General features: G+C 46.8%; 1 non-coding gene across 1 annotated transcript; it reads left to right on the top strand.

Moving 5' to 3' along the window:
- Positions 1 to 591: 591 nt before the first annotated feature.
- On the top strand, positions 592 to 699 carry LOC133828094 (small nucleolar RNA R71). The gene has a single exon (XR_009890736.1). It is a non-coding gene; the product is annotated as a small nucleolar RNA R71 (small nucleolar RNA).
- The last annotated feature ends 12,343 nt before the right edge of the window (positions 700 to 13,042 follow it).

Below are 13,042 nucleotides of genomic sequence, written 5' to 3'. Positions count from 1 at the left end.
GAATTGTATTGAGGCGCAAAATACACTTTTGGTGGTTGAGCTTGATGATCATTTCTCCATTGGTTTCCAGACGATTGAGGTTGGTTAGAATCTCTCCAACTAAAATTTGGGTGGTTTCTCCAACCATGATTGTACGTATGAGCGAATGGCTTGTTATATGTCCTTAAGGCATTGCATTGCTCCTCATAAATACCCCTCATTCCACTAAAAGCTAAGCAATCCTTAGCTAAATGCTTTGTCCCTCCACACACAGACAGCACGGTTCTTGTGGTTTCGCTTGAGCAATCATGTGCGGTTTTTTTACCATTTTTCGTTATTAAGACCTAAAACTGCTTTTTCAAAGCTTCGAGTTAGGCCTTAACACTATCCTCTTCTCGAAGTTGATAGATCCCATATGGTTTGTGATAGTTGGTACTATCAGTATCACTTGGATCAGTTCAGGTGTGAGATTTTTTTGTGGCTTCTTCGAGATATTCAAAATCATCGTTTGGCTCTTTTTCGAATAATTCACTATTGCTTAACATTTCTACAAATTGGCGCTCATGACTTATGAGGCCTTCATAGAAGTAATTGACCAAACACCAGTTCTCGTAGCCATGATGAGGGCACTAATTTAATAGATCTTTGAATCTTTCCCAGACATGATAGAACGTTTCATTGTTTTTTGGGGAAAATGTAGAAATTTGTCATTTTAAACTACTGGTCTTATGGCTAGGGAAGTATTTCAAAAAGAAAGATTTGGTCATTTCCTCCCATGTTCCAATAGACCTATGTCTCAAAGAGTATAACCAACTTTTTCTTTGTCCTTCAAGGAGAAGGGGAAGAACTTCAGTCGCACAGAATCGATATTTTCATCTTGGTTATAGAATGTGGCTACTACCTCCTCAAATTATCTAATATGGATGTATGGGCTTTCATTTTCCATACCATGAAATGTGGGCAAGAGTTGAATCATGCTAGGTTTAAAGTCTAATGTGGGCATATTAGGAGGGAATATAATACATGAAGGCGTGGAAGTGTGAGTAGGGAGGAGGTAGTCATTGAGAGTCCTTGGTTGGATTTCATCGTTCTGAGCCATTGAAAATAGATTATTACCAACTAAGGTGTGTGGAGAAGCAGGAATGGTGGAAGGGGTTTCAAAAGGAATAGTGGATGAATTGGAAGAAGTTTCACTTGATGTTTCGTGATGATTCATCCACTCTCGAAAATGATAATTAAATTTATTTTATGATTTTTTTTAAACTTGTTCCCAGGTAGATTTGGAGGTTTTGGGGGGATCGCCAATGCCTTACTAGAACTCCCCGAGGTTACTGAGTAAGTATGGAGGATCACAAGTTACACCTTTTCGACCAAATAACCTTTAAGCAGAGTAAATTGCTTATTTTAACAGATTAAACTTGGTTTTCTTATAGTAATAGGTTCAAAAATATAATAGTGCAAAGGTATACGCTCGAAATATTCCCAGATCGATTGGGAAGGTTGCCAAGGTACCACTTTAGACCCACACTTGCCTAGACAGAACTTCCCGAGGTTCCCAGGTAAGTGTGTGGGGTAACGCTATCACAAACCTTATTTAACAACCAATGTTTCTACACAAAAACAATATCGGTTTTCACCATTTGTAATATTACACAATTCTTCACAATACTAAACGTTTCATGATTGAAATTTTATGAATAATTTTATGCAATTTTATGCTTTTTTTTTTTTTAAGGAAAACCTAAATTCTAAGGAAAACTAAGGCAAAGAAAAAGAAAAAGTCTAAACTAAGGAACCTAAAACAACAAAATAATCAACACAAAAATAAAGAAAAGAGAAATGAAGTGAAGATAAATAACAAGCTTAATCTTTTTTTTTTTTACAAATATTTATTAAACAAAAAAAATAAAATAAAATAAAAAAGAAATTAAGAAAGGTGAATGAAATTAGAGTTAACTAAAAAGAAAAAAAATATTTATATAATAAATGTTTTGTTTACCTAACCAAAAAGAAAGGAAAAAAAATTAATAATTATATATTTTGTTTTTCTTTTCTTACTTTTTTTTATATAAGTATATTTATATATATATAGTTTTTATTATTATTTTTACCGAAAGAGAAAAGAAAAAATATATATATATCTAATTTATTTTTAACCATATTCAAATTAACGAAAAATTAACAAATAAAAAGAATACAACACACAAATGAAAGAACACTATACTAACACAAAATTCATACCAACAACAATACAAATAAAGTTACTAACATCTAGGTAAGAATTCCACTAAACTCTTGAAAAACTACCTCCCAGGCAACGCCGCCAAAATTTGTGGTGATTGTAGTATAGATTGAGCGGTTGATTCTACAAGAAGGTAATTGTTAACCCCGTTTCTTCCAACATGTATGGATCCACACTGTAAGTCCATGGGCCGCTTTCCTGGGAACCAAGGCCCAGACTGTTTACCGAGTTTTTCGGAAACGAATACAAACAAACTAATAAAAGGATAAGAACTGTAGAAGTGCAGAAATATAAATAGACAAATAAGTTTTTTACGTGGTTCAGGCGTTAACGAGCCCTAGTCCACGAGTCGATGTTATTATACTTGTAGAGAATTACAGCAAAATGGTTGGTGTACAAGAACCTCACCAACTCACAGTGTTTCTCTCGAGTTCCCTAGAAGAAGACGAAGCTAGAGAGATTTTGACAGAGTTCTCTCTATGTAATTTGTTTCCCACCTCTATTGCCAAATGAGGAGGTCTTTATAGCTAGAGTTTTTTATTAGGGTTTTACTCTGCCCCCATGAGTCTTAATTACACCAGCCATAAATAGGGGATACAATTACCGTAGTCGCCTGGCTACCAGGCTCTATGTGGGTATATTTACGTGAAAGTATGGGGAATGCACAAAGGCAGCTGTCTTTTCCAGGCTGTCAGCGGAACAGTAGGCGAAATAGTACTTTTAGGCGTGCTGAGATGTGTGCGGCCTCGACCTGTCGGGCGTGTCAAGCGGGATCCTGTGTCAGGTGGATATCATTCCAACTATGCCTCCTCCATGACTCGACCGCTTGGTCTTCTTCCGTGCGAGACACGGAACTGTATCTGCGAAGGTAACCTGAGGAGCTTCTCCTGGAAGGACCTTCCCCAACGGATATCCCTTCAGGAGTCCGGGAGAATCGACGAGCTTCCGCGTTGCGGTTGCTTGAAAGAGTCTGCTGGACACTGAACGGGAGAGGCGAAGCCTTTCTGTCCATCCGCGAGCTCTAGTCACCTTTCGTGAAAGACTTTGATAATTTATCTTCCCCGAGGCTATCCATTTAAACGCTATCCGGAAATCTGGATAACACAGACCATGCCCATTAGGCAAAAGGAAAACGAGTATTGGCAGCCCAAGTCTCTACCGGGAGAATAAGCCGGGACCATCGTCAGGGCAGGTTGTATAAACCCGGGACCGCGTACCGAGATGTTCCCTGAGGTACGGTAAAGGAGGTCGCAGCTACCAAATCCAAGATTGGGCCAGGATCTCCGTGGATGAACCCAGGCCCTGGTAAACGGAGGGGGACTGTGGTAAACAAACCTGGATGGGTTGTCCGAGTTTGGCGCGATAAAGTGTCCAAGATACTGATATTGTTCCATGAAGCGTGGGGGTTGTCCCCACACTTAACCTGCAGAAGAGAGTACCTCGGGATTGTACGCCGTTGGTTCAAAACTACGCTGCCACTACTCTGACCGATCTTGTCCCCTAAATCTTCCTCGTAGCCCAGAATACCCAAACTGAAACTCCAGTTTGTCACATGTCTTAGAATAAGATATTATTTGGGTTGGCCCAATGGTCTTTGATTAGTGTATATTTCATATTTCAATCCTTTGTATCGGGCTCCCATCAGAGAAGCCAATGGTATTTACACCCTTATTGGGCTCGGGTTAGCTCGGCCCAGGCCGAATGCACTCATGTGCCTATAAATACAAATAGTGGTGCACTGGGGAGGAGATTCGAGATTTTGATTGTAAGCGGTTACGCTGCTCAAACTTGTGAAAAACTCCATTGTCAAAAGTTTGTTAAGCTCTAATATAACTGTCTCGTGGACTAAGGCTCATTAACGACCCAACCACGTAAAACCCTTGTTTACTTTTCTTAAATCCTTTCTTTTACGCTCTCTAATCTTTCATGATTCTAGTTTCTGAAAAACTCGTTAAACATTTTGGTGCTTTCATTGAGAGCCAGTGAGAAAGCTTGAGTTGATCTTGAACGTCTACAACAATGGTGAACACAAGACACACCACTTTTGACCCTACTAACAAAGAACAAGGCGATGAAGAGCCATTGCCTAGCCTACCTCTTCATCAGAGCCAACTTGAGGACACACCTCATCAGATGTCCCAGCCTGACGAGTCGCAGAACGATGAAGGTGGGGAAGAGTATGAGGAAGATTACTATGATGAAGAGGAGGGACATGAGGGGGAATACCACGATCTCGAAGTTGAGGATCTCGCGATCCCTGAAGAAGTAGACCCCAACAGGAGGACTTAGAGGTGACCAAACTGAGACATCAAGTCCTGGACCAAGAGGTCAGGATTGCCGACCAAAAGGAAGCCACTCGACGGATGCAAGAGTCCCTCCAAGCCCTGCAAGCTTTCATAGCTTCCCAAGGCTTGGTGGCTAATCCTCCAGTTGTTCTGCCTCCAGGAACACAACTGCCCGCTCCGCAGGCTAGGAATGGCGCGCCAGGAAATGCGAGGCCGATTCCTACCCTAGGACAAGCTCCCGGACATGGCCCGGTTAACCCGGCCCAAGAGAAAGGGAAGGCCAAAGAAGACCCCCAGAGGGAAGTCCCTCCTGTCCAGAAAACTAGGACCTATCCCCAGCCGCTCCCTAGGAAAGAGAAGGTGCACCCCGTCCCAGGACAGGGCCACCCAATCAATCTGCGAGGGACGCGCCCGTAGGGTACCAGGCCCCGGCCCGCCCCAATGCGGACTGGATGGGAGCAGTCTTTCCACCCAAGTGCTTCCGTGAACAAGGGCCACTGGGAGCGCCAGCATAATGAGGAAACAAACGCCCTTAGCTCTGGGGACGATACATCCCGAGTAGACCTACGTGATGGGCTGAATGCTTAAAAGGAATGGGCCTGCAAGGAAAAGATCCGCCCCTAAGATGGCGATTTGAGAAATAATCTCAATGACAGGAGGAACGAGAGAGTTCCCCTGGAAGATGGTGCAGCCAAACAGTTCATGGAACAGCTGGCCACCTTAAAGAAAGTCACGAACTGCCTGGTCCGCAAGCAGGAGGGAGCAGACGCCGATTCTGACGAGGAAGAAAAGGATCCCTGCGCCAAACACATCTTGGATGTGGTGCTCCCCAAAGGATTCAAAATGCCGAGTCTGCCCGCCTACATTGGGAACACCGACCCCAGAGATCATTTGTCGTGCTACAATCGGTTAATGACCGTAGCCTACATATGCGACAATGAAAAGTGCCTCTATTTTTTTATTACTCTAGGTGGACCTACAAAGGAATGGTGGAAGAGGCACAAGCCAGGATCCATCCAATCCTGGTCCGGACTGCAGTCGGCTTTCCATAAACAGTTCGTGGCCGCCATGAGGATGGACATACATATCAGTGCCCTCGCCAACATCAAGAAGCTCCCCACAAAGATGTTGAGGGCCTACATTCAACGTTTCACAGTGGAAGCCTAAAAGACCAAGGTGGACGACGAGCAACGCCTGGTGGCCCTACAGTTCAGAATCCGGGCCGGGTCTACGTGGATGACATGTAGCGCAGCAAGGAGGCCACCCTCGAGGAGTTCATAAAGAGAGCCCAAGGCTTTATCAACTGGGAGGAGGCCCAAATCCAGGCATTTGGATGGTAGTCGGTACCCCAGCCAAATGCCCAAACCTTTCCGGGATATGGGGCACAGTATCCCAGTGGGGCATAGTATCCGGCCTAGCAGTACGTGACTCCCCCGGTAGCGCCAGGATCGGCAGCCACGCCTGGTAAAATCCTTTCCGTGCCTACGATCTATGCACTCGCATCTTCGGGATATGCCCCGGCCTAGACTACCCCTTTGCCTGGATACGAAATTGCACCAGTCGGGTATAGTGCTGCTCCCGGCCAGGCCCAACCGTCCCAGATGGGGGGAACTAAAGCAAGTGTGAATCCCTTTTGGGGAAAGAGATCCGGGAAGGGACCAAATCGGTCCGAACTGTCTAAGAAGGGCAAGAGGGGCTACGAGGCCCCGTATTCGGAATACCCCAACCTAGTGGATACTAGAGAAAACATCTACCTAGCCACAGAAAGGACGGTTCATTATCGGAAACCAGCCCCCATGTTCAAAGGAGGAAAAAACCCAAGGGATTCCAACAAAAGGTGCGCGTACCACCAGGAGGTGGGCCACACAACCGAAGAGTGTCGGAAGCAAAAGGACGAGATCGAAAATTAGATCAAACTGGGACACCTCCACCAATGGATCAGGATGCCTGTGGGAGTTCCAAGACTGTCTGTAGTCCCCAGACAGTCCACGATCCTGGGCGTGCCTGGAGCGTATCTACCTCCCCAAGGAGGATACGCATAGGGTCCAGGACAGCAGGCCCCTCAGGGGGCCCCCGCCGTGCAGTTGCCCGGACCCAGAATGCCTTACCCGGCCGGGACTGCACCTCCGCGAGTAGATGGTCACATAGCCACCATCTCGGGCGGGCCCCATTTGGGAGGACCGTCCTGAAATGATCAGAAGTGTTACCTCAACGAGCTTGACCACGACCAAGAGGTATGAGCCCTAGTCCAAGCACCGGCTCAACACCCAAAGTTGATGAACCTCCCCATCACCTTCACGGGACGACGCCCGCAACGTCCATTTCCCACATCATGACCCTCTGGTCATTGATGCCCAAATTGCCAACAAGATGGTGTCCAGAGTGCTAGTGGATGACGAAAGCTCCATCAACATTTTGTTCAAGCCTGCCTTCATCGCAATTGGGTTGACCGAGGCGGATCTAGCCTCATGCCCAACCAAGATCTACGGCTTCAATGGGGACTCAATACTCTCAATGGGAAAAATCCAGCTGCCCATAACTCTGGGGAATAAGATGCAAAGCTCGTTCAAATTTTGTACGTTCGTGGTGGTGGACTTCCCCACCGCTTACAACATCATTTTTGGTTGGCCCGCATTGGTCGAGTTCAGGGAAGTCACCTCCATCCGCCACCTATGCATGAAATTCCCCTACGATAACGCAGGAGTGGGAACAGTTCGAGGAGATTAGAAGAGCGCACGAAAATGTTACCATGTATCCGCCCGACCAGTTTACATGGTCCGCGAAGAACCTTTTGAGGAAATCATCGATCCAGTCCTGCCCATTCCCCCGGCAAGATGGATTGTCTGGGAAGAGGACGAGGTGGACCCACTGATAGAGGAGGACCGCGTACTGGAACCCATGGAGGAGATTGAAGAGTTGTGCATCAGTGACACCGACCCGACCAAGGTGATCCAAGTCGGGAAGAACCTGAAAGCAGAGGTTCGGGCTACCATCATCGCCCGGGTGAAGGAGAACCAGGATGTCCTGGCCTGGTTTCATTCGGATATGACCGAGATCGACCGCAATATCATCTTCCATGCCTTGAATATCAAAAAAGATGCGACCCCGGTCCGGCAGAAATAAAGACCCCTAGGGGTGGAAAGGGCAGAAGCCCTCAAGATAGAAGTTGAAAAGTTATACTCGATCAACTTCATCAGAGAAGCTTTGTATCTCATGTGGCTGGCCAGCCCAGTTCTAGTGCCTAAGCCAAATGGGACCTGGAGGACATGCATCGACTTCACGGATCTAAACAAAGTTTTCCCTAAAGATTGCTTCTCGCTCCCTCGGATCGATCAGATGGTGGACGCAACATCTGAGTATGAGATCTTGAGTTTCATGGATGCCTACTCAGGCTACAATCAGATCTCTATGCATGTAGTGGACGAGGAACATACTAGGTTCCAAACCAACAAGGGGGTGTACTACTACATCGTCATGCCCTTCGGGCTCAGGAACGCCAGAGCCACCTATCAAAGGCTAGTCAACAGAATGTTCCGGGCCCAGCTGGGACGAAACATGGAGGTATACATCGACGACATGCTAGTCAAGTCAAAAACCTCCAGCAAACATTCTGACGACCTTGCCGAAGCCTTCGCGATCATTCGAAGGTATGGGATGAAGTTGAATCCCAAAAAATGAACCTTCGACGTAGCATCCGGAAAGTTCTTGGGGTTCATAGTAAGCTCCCGGGGAATAGAAGCCAATCCGGACAAAATCAAGGCACTGGTTGAGATGCCCTCACCCTGGAAGCACAAAGATGTGCAAAGCCTAACTGGGCGGATAGCCGCTTTGAACTGTTTTGTCTCGAAGGCCACGGACAAGTGCATCCCGTTCTTCAACGTCCTTCGGGGAAGCCAACGGTTCGAATGGTCAGCTAAGTGTGAAGAGGCTTTCCAAAGACTAAAAGAACATCTAGCCCAAGCACCAATATTGGCCAAACTAATGGAGGGAGAACCATTATACCTCTATTTGGCCGTGACTGAACACGCGATCAGTGCCGCGCTAGTACGAGAAGACGGGAAGGCCCAGCTCCCGGTCTATTACGTAAGCAAAAGATTGTTGGGTGCATAATCATGATATCCACTAATCGAAAAGTTAACATTTTGTCTACTAATCTCGTCTCAGAAGCTCAGGCCTTGTTTCTAAGCCCACGCCATAAGAGTTCTGACCAACCCTCCTTTGCGGCAAGTGTTGCAAAAACCTGAATATCAGGAAGACTCTTGAAGTGGGCCATGGAACTTAGTCAGTTCGAAATTGCATAAATCCCTAGAATCTCAATCAAGGGACAAGCCCTAGCCGACTTCATCATGGAATGCTCCGGGATCACTGAAGAGGATGATCCTGCGGATCCGGTAGTGCCTGTGTGGAAGGTGTTCGCAGACAGAGCCTCGAATGAAAAAGGAGCAGGAGCCGGAATCATCCTAGTGTCGCCACAGGGGCACCAGTTACAAAATGCCCTGCGTTTCCAGTTCAAGGCTTCGAACAATGAGGCCAAGCACGAGGCCATGTTGGCCGAGTTGCGCCTGGCTCGGGAAGTAGGGGCCGCAAACCTAGAGATCTATAGATATTCCCTGTTGGTTGTCAGATAGATCTCGGGAGAATACCAAACTAAAGGGGAAAAGATGGCAGCATACGTGACTCATACGCGAGAGATGCTCCAAACTTTCAAGACGCACTCCATCCTCCAGATCCCTAGGGATCAAAACGTGTTTGCGGACACGTTGGCAAAGCTGGCCACGGATGGTGAGGCAGAACTTTCGGGTTGGTCCTGATCAACCATCTCCCCGTACCAAGTATTCAAGCCTCCGCGATCAACGCTATAGACTACTCCACGTCCTCGATAGGACCCATCTTCCAATACCTGACAACCGGGGGGTTGCCCAGGGATAAGGCAGCAGCCAGGAACTTTAGTACCAGGTCCATAGATACGTTATGATGGAGGGAAAGCTCTATCATAGAGGACTATCCATGCCTACCTCCAATATGTGTCCAGGACCGAAATGAGCGTAATCATGCACGAAGTGCACAAAGGCTTCTGCGGAGATCATACAGCCGGACTCAGTTTGTCCAAGAAGATCCTGCGCCAAGGATATTTCTGGCCAACCATGAAAAAAGACTATGTTGATTATGTCCGCAAATGCAAGCAGTGCCAAAGTTACGCGAAGATCCCGCGAGCCCCTCCGACAGAAATGACCCTAATGATAAGTCCCTGGCCCTTCGCGGTATGGGGAATCGACCTAGTAGGATTGCTCCCGACCGGGAAAGGAAGTGTGAAATACACTATCGTGGTCGTTGACTACTATACCAAGTGGGTCGAAGCGGAGCCTATGAACACCATCACCTTAAAGAAGGCCTTGGACTTCGTCATCAACAACATCGTGTGCCAGTACGAGCTCCCCTACAAGATTGTGTCCGACAACGGGAAGCAGTTTGACAGCATCAACTTCACGGACTTCTGTGAAAGACACGGTATCATCAAAACCTTCTCCGCGGTCACCAGACCTCAAGCGAACGGGAAAACAGAGGTTGTCAACAAAATCTTGAAGGGGACATTAAAGAAAAAGCTTCAAGCCTGCAAAAGCAAGTGGCCAGAAGTGTTGCCCCACGTACTATGGGCATACCGGACCACCGAACGAACGTCTACCGGACACACTCCTTACTCCATGGTGTATGGGTACGAAGCCGTCATCCCAGTAGAAATGGCCATCCTATCCCATAGAAGAGACACGTACGATCGCACCCAGAACCACGCCTTACTCCAAGAATCCTTGGATCTCATCGAAGAGATTTGGGAAGAATCACAAGTTCAGTTGAAGGTATACCAGGGCAAGATCGCTCGACATTTTAACTCAAAAGTAAAAATCCGAAGGTTCGAAACTGGCGACCTAGTCCTGAGGAGAGTCTTCCCTGCAACCCAAGATCCGGGAGTGGGGGTTCTGGGCCTGAACTGAGAAAGGCCATACGAAATTCAACATGAAGTATGTCCAGGAACGTATCGCTTAAAGCAACTCGATGGAACTGAAGTCCCAAGGGCTTGGAACGTGAAACATCTCCGTAAGTACTATTAGTAGTCCGGAGAGAATTTTTCGGCTTTATATTTTCTTTGTAAACAATGTATGCCCTAGCGCAATTTCTTGAATAATAAAAATGACGTGTACAAAACGTCATAAAGAAATACAGTGAAACAATGAAAGTTCTCGTCTGTCTCCATAAGCAAGTGACCCAAGACCAGTCTTGACTCACTAAAGGGGGGGTGTATCCATTCACACGAGCAATTCCAAGAACAAAAACAAAACTGGACACTAACCAAATAGAGCATAAGGCTCAGGCCTAGTCCCGGCCCGGACCGACAAGGTGTGGGTTGGGGGGGGGGGGGGGACGCTAACCAAATAAGGCATAAGGCTCAGGCCTAGTCCCGACCCGAACCGAAAAGGTCTGGGGGTTACAAACTATAGGACTTAAGGTTCAAGCCTGGTCCCGGCCTGGACCTACATAGTCCGGTAGGTGAAATATCTAGTAGGACATACGGGCTAGCCCAAGTACTAACCTACACATGCGCATCCCGGGGATATAAAACACCTAAGAATTGGTTGACTGAGCATGGTCCCAAACAACCAAATACCCATCCGCGTCATCTCTGCAATAGCACAGAACTATTGGAGCGCGAGTCCCAGGTATAAGTTGTCTAAAAGTAGTCTTATAAATGGCCCAGGCCGTGAGAACCTAACCTAGGTTTTATAATAAGCGAGTCAGCTAATCCCTTATGTTCCAGACCGTCAAACCTAAACACTACAATCGGGACAAATAGATTTAGTGATAATTATCAACTCCTCAATGGCCCAGGTCGTTGGAACCTGAACAACAGGAGTAAAACGAGTTGATAAGTTAAAATCTAGAAAGATCTCGATGGTTCGAGCTATTGGAGCCCGTATTATAAAATCAAAATAATCTAGTCCAGACCGTCAAGACCCAAAGACGGGTCACCAGAAGAGACATTTTCTGCAACTTCTCCCCAACAGTCCCGGTCGTTGGAACCGGGACTGAACATTCAAATCGTTTACACAAGGTGGTGGAAACACTTAGTAAAAGTTTAACGAATGAAAATAGGAAAGTATTATGCAACAAATAAATTAAATAAGAACATAAAAATTGTCTTAGACGCATCTGCGTCTGTGAAAGTTTTACAAAAATAGAAAAAAGGGAGAAAAACAAATAGGAGACCCGGGCCTAAGCTTCGCCGGGACCTGGCGCCTCCTGGTTAGCTCCATCTGCCTCTTCCTCGTCTAAGGGTTCTGCGTCTTCTTTGTCCTTGGCCTCAAATTCGGCTCATTTCACAACGGGGTCGGGAAAGAGCAGGAGGTTCATGTTCTTATCCTGGAGCCAATCCATGTAGATGGCCTCCTCAAAGGTGACCTCCAGCATGGTGTCTACTTTTTCTTTCTCACGACGGGTCTCATCGTGCGTCGTCACCTCCTGCTGGAACAGGTCATCCAATTCGTGGACCCGAGATTCAAGACCGGTGATCCTTTCCTAGGACTGGGTAGATTGAGCTTTGGCTGCCACCTGCAGGGCCTTCACCCGAAGAAGCTCCGCCTCCAACCCGACCACTAGCTTGCTATTCTCGGCCTCTCTCTGAGGCATAGTCTCTTCGAGTTGAAACTTAGTCTGGATCGCCTATTCCCGGTCTGCTTTGGCCTAAGCCACCTCCTTAGCCAGGGCTTCCTTAGCGGCTTCCCGCTAGTTCACGGCGGCCTCCAGCTCTAATTGGCTCGTCTCCATTTTCATTGCAATCTCGCCCACCAAGTCAGCATTACGGTTGGATAGTAGAGCATCCTGGAAGAAATTGAAGTTAGAAAAATCTGAAGAATTGAAAGTGCAGGAAGAAACGGGAGGTGTAAACAGATGACTTACAGCAGTTGCCTAGTGGCGGAGAGCTTGAGAGATGAATAGCATGTCCTAGTTGGCTATGGTGGCGTACTGCTTCAACTGGAGGTTGGACATAGTAACAACCACCTAATCCAGCAAGTCCATAGCAAACGGAGCCGTGTCTTGCCCCAGTTTAGAACGGAACCCCGTCTCAGGGGCAAGCCGGTCCACGATCGGTTGGAAAGAGCAAAAAGCTGCCGGATGCTTCAAGAACTCGGCCTGATGATGAATCATCAGGGCCTGGTAAACCTCTTCCCTCTTCTCCCAGCCATTCTCCCACGTCCGCGACACCAACTTGAACTGTTCCACCCGTAGAACCGCCTCTCCCTCTTCAGGCAAAGCCGGATGGACCGGATGTAATGACCCAAATTCGCTAATAAGGCTTAAGGGCCTTGATTAGTGTGCCTGGAGGGCATAATGGGAATTATGTGTGATTTTAATGAGTAAGATGCATGATTATGATTTAAAGCATGTTATATGACTATTTGAATATCTGAGATGCATGACTATGTGTATTAGTATGCATGTAGGCCCTGATTAGGCCAGAAGGGCATAATTGTAATTTTGGCCA

Source organism: Humulus lupulus, chromosome 3 (genome assembly GCF_963169125.1).
Source record: "Humulus lupulus chromosome 3, drHumLupu1.1, whole genome shotgun sequence".
In the NCBI taxonomy this organism is placed as follows: Eukaryota; Viridiplantae; Streptophyta; class Magnoliopsida; order Rosales; family Cannabaceae; genus Humulus; species Humulus lupulus.
Note: the sequence above shows the minus strand (reverse complement) of the source record. Positions and strands in the feature narration are given on the sequence as shown.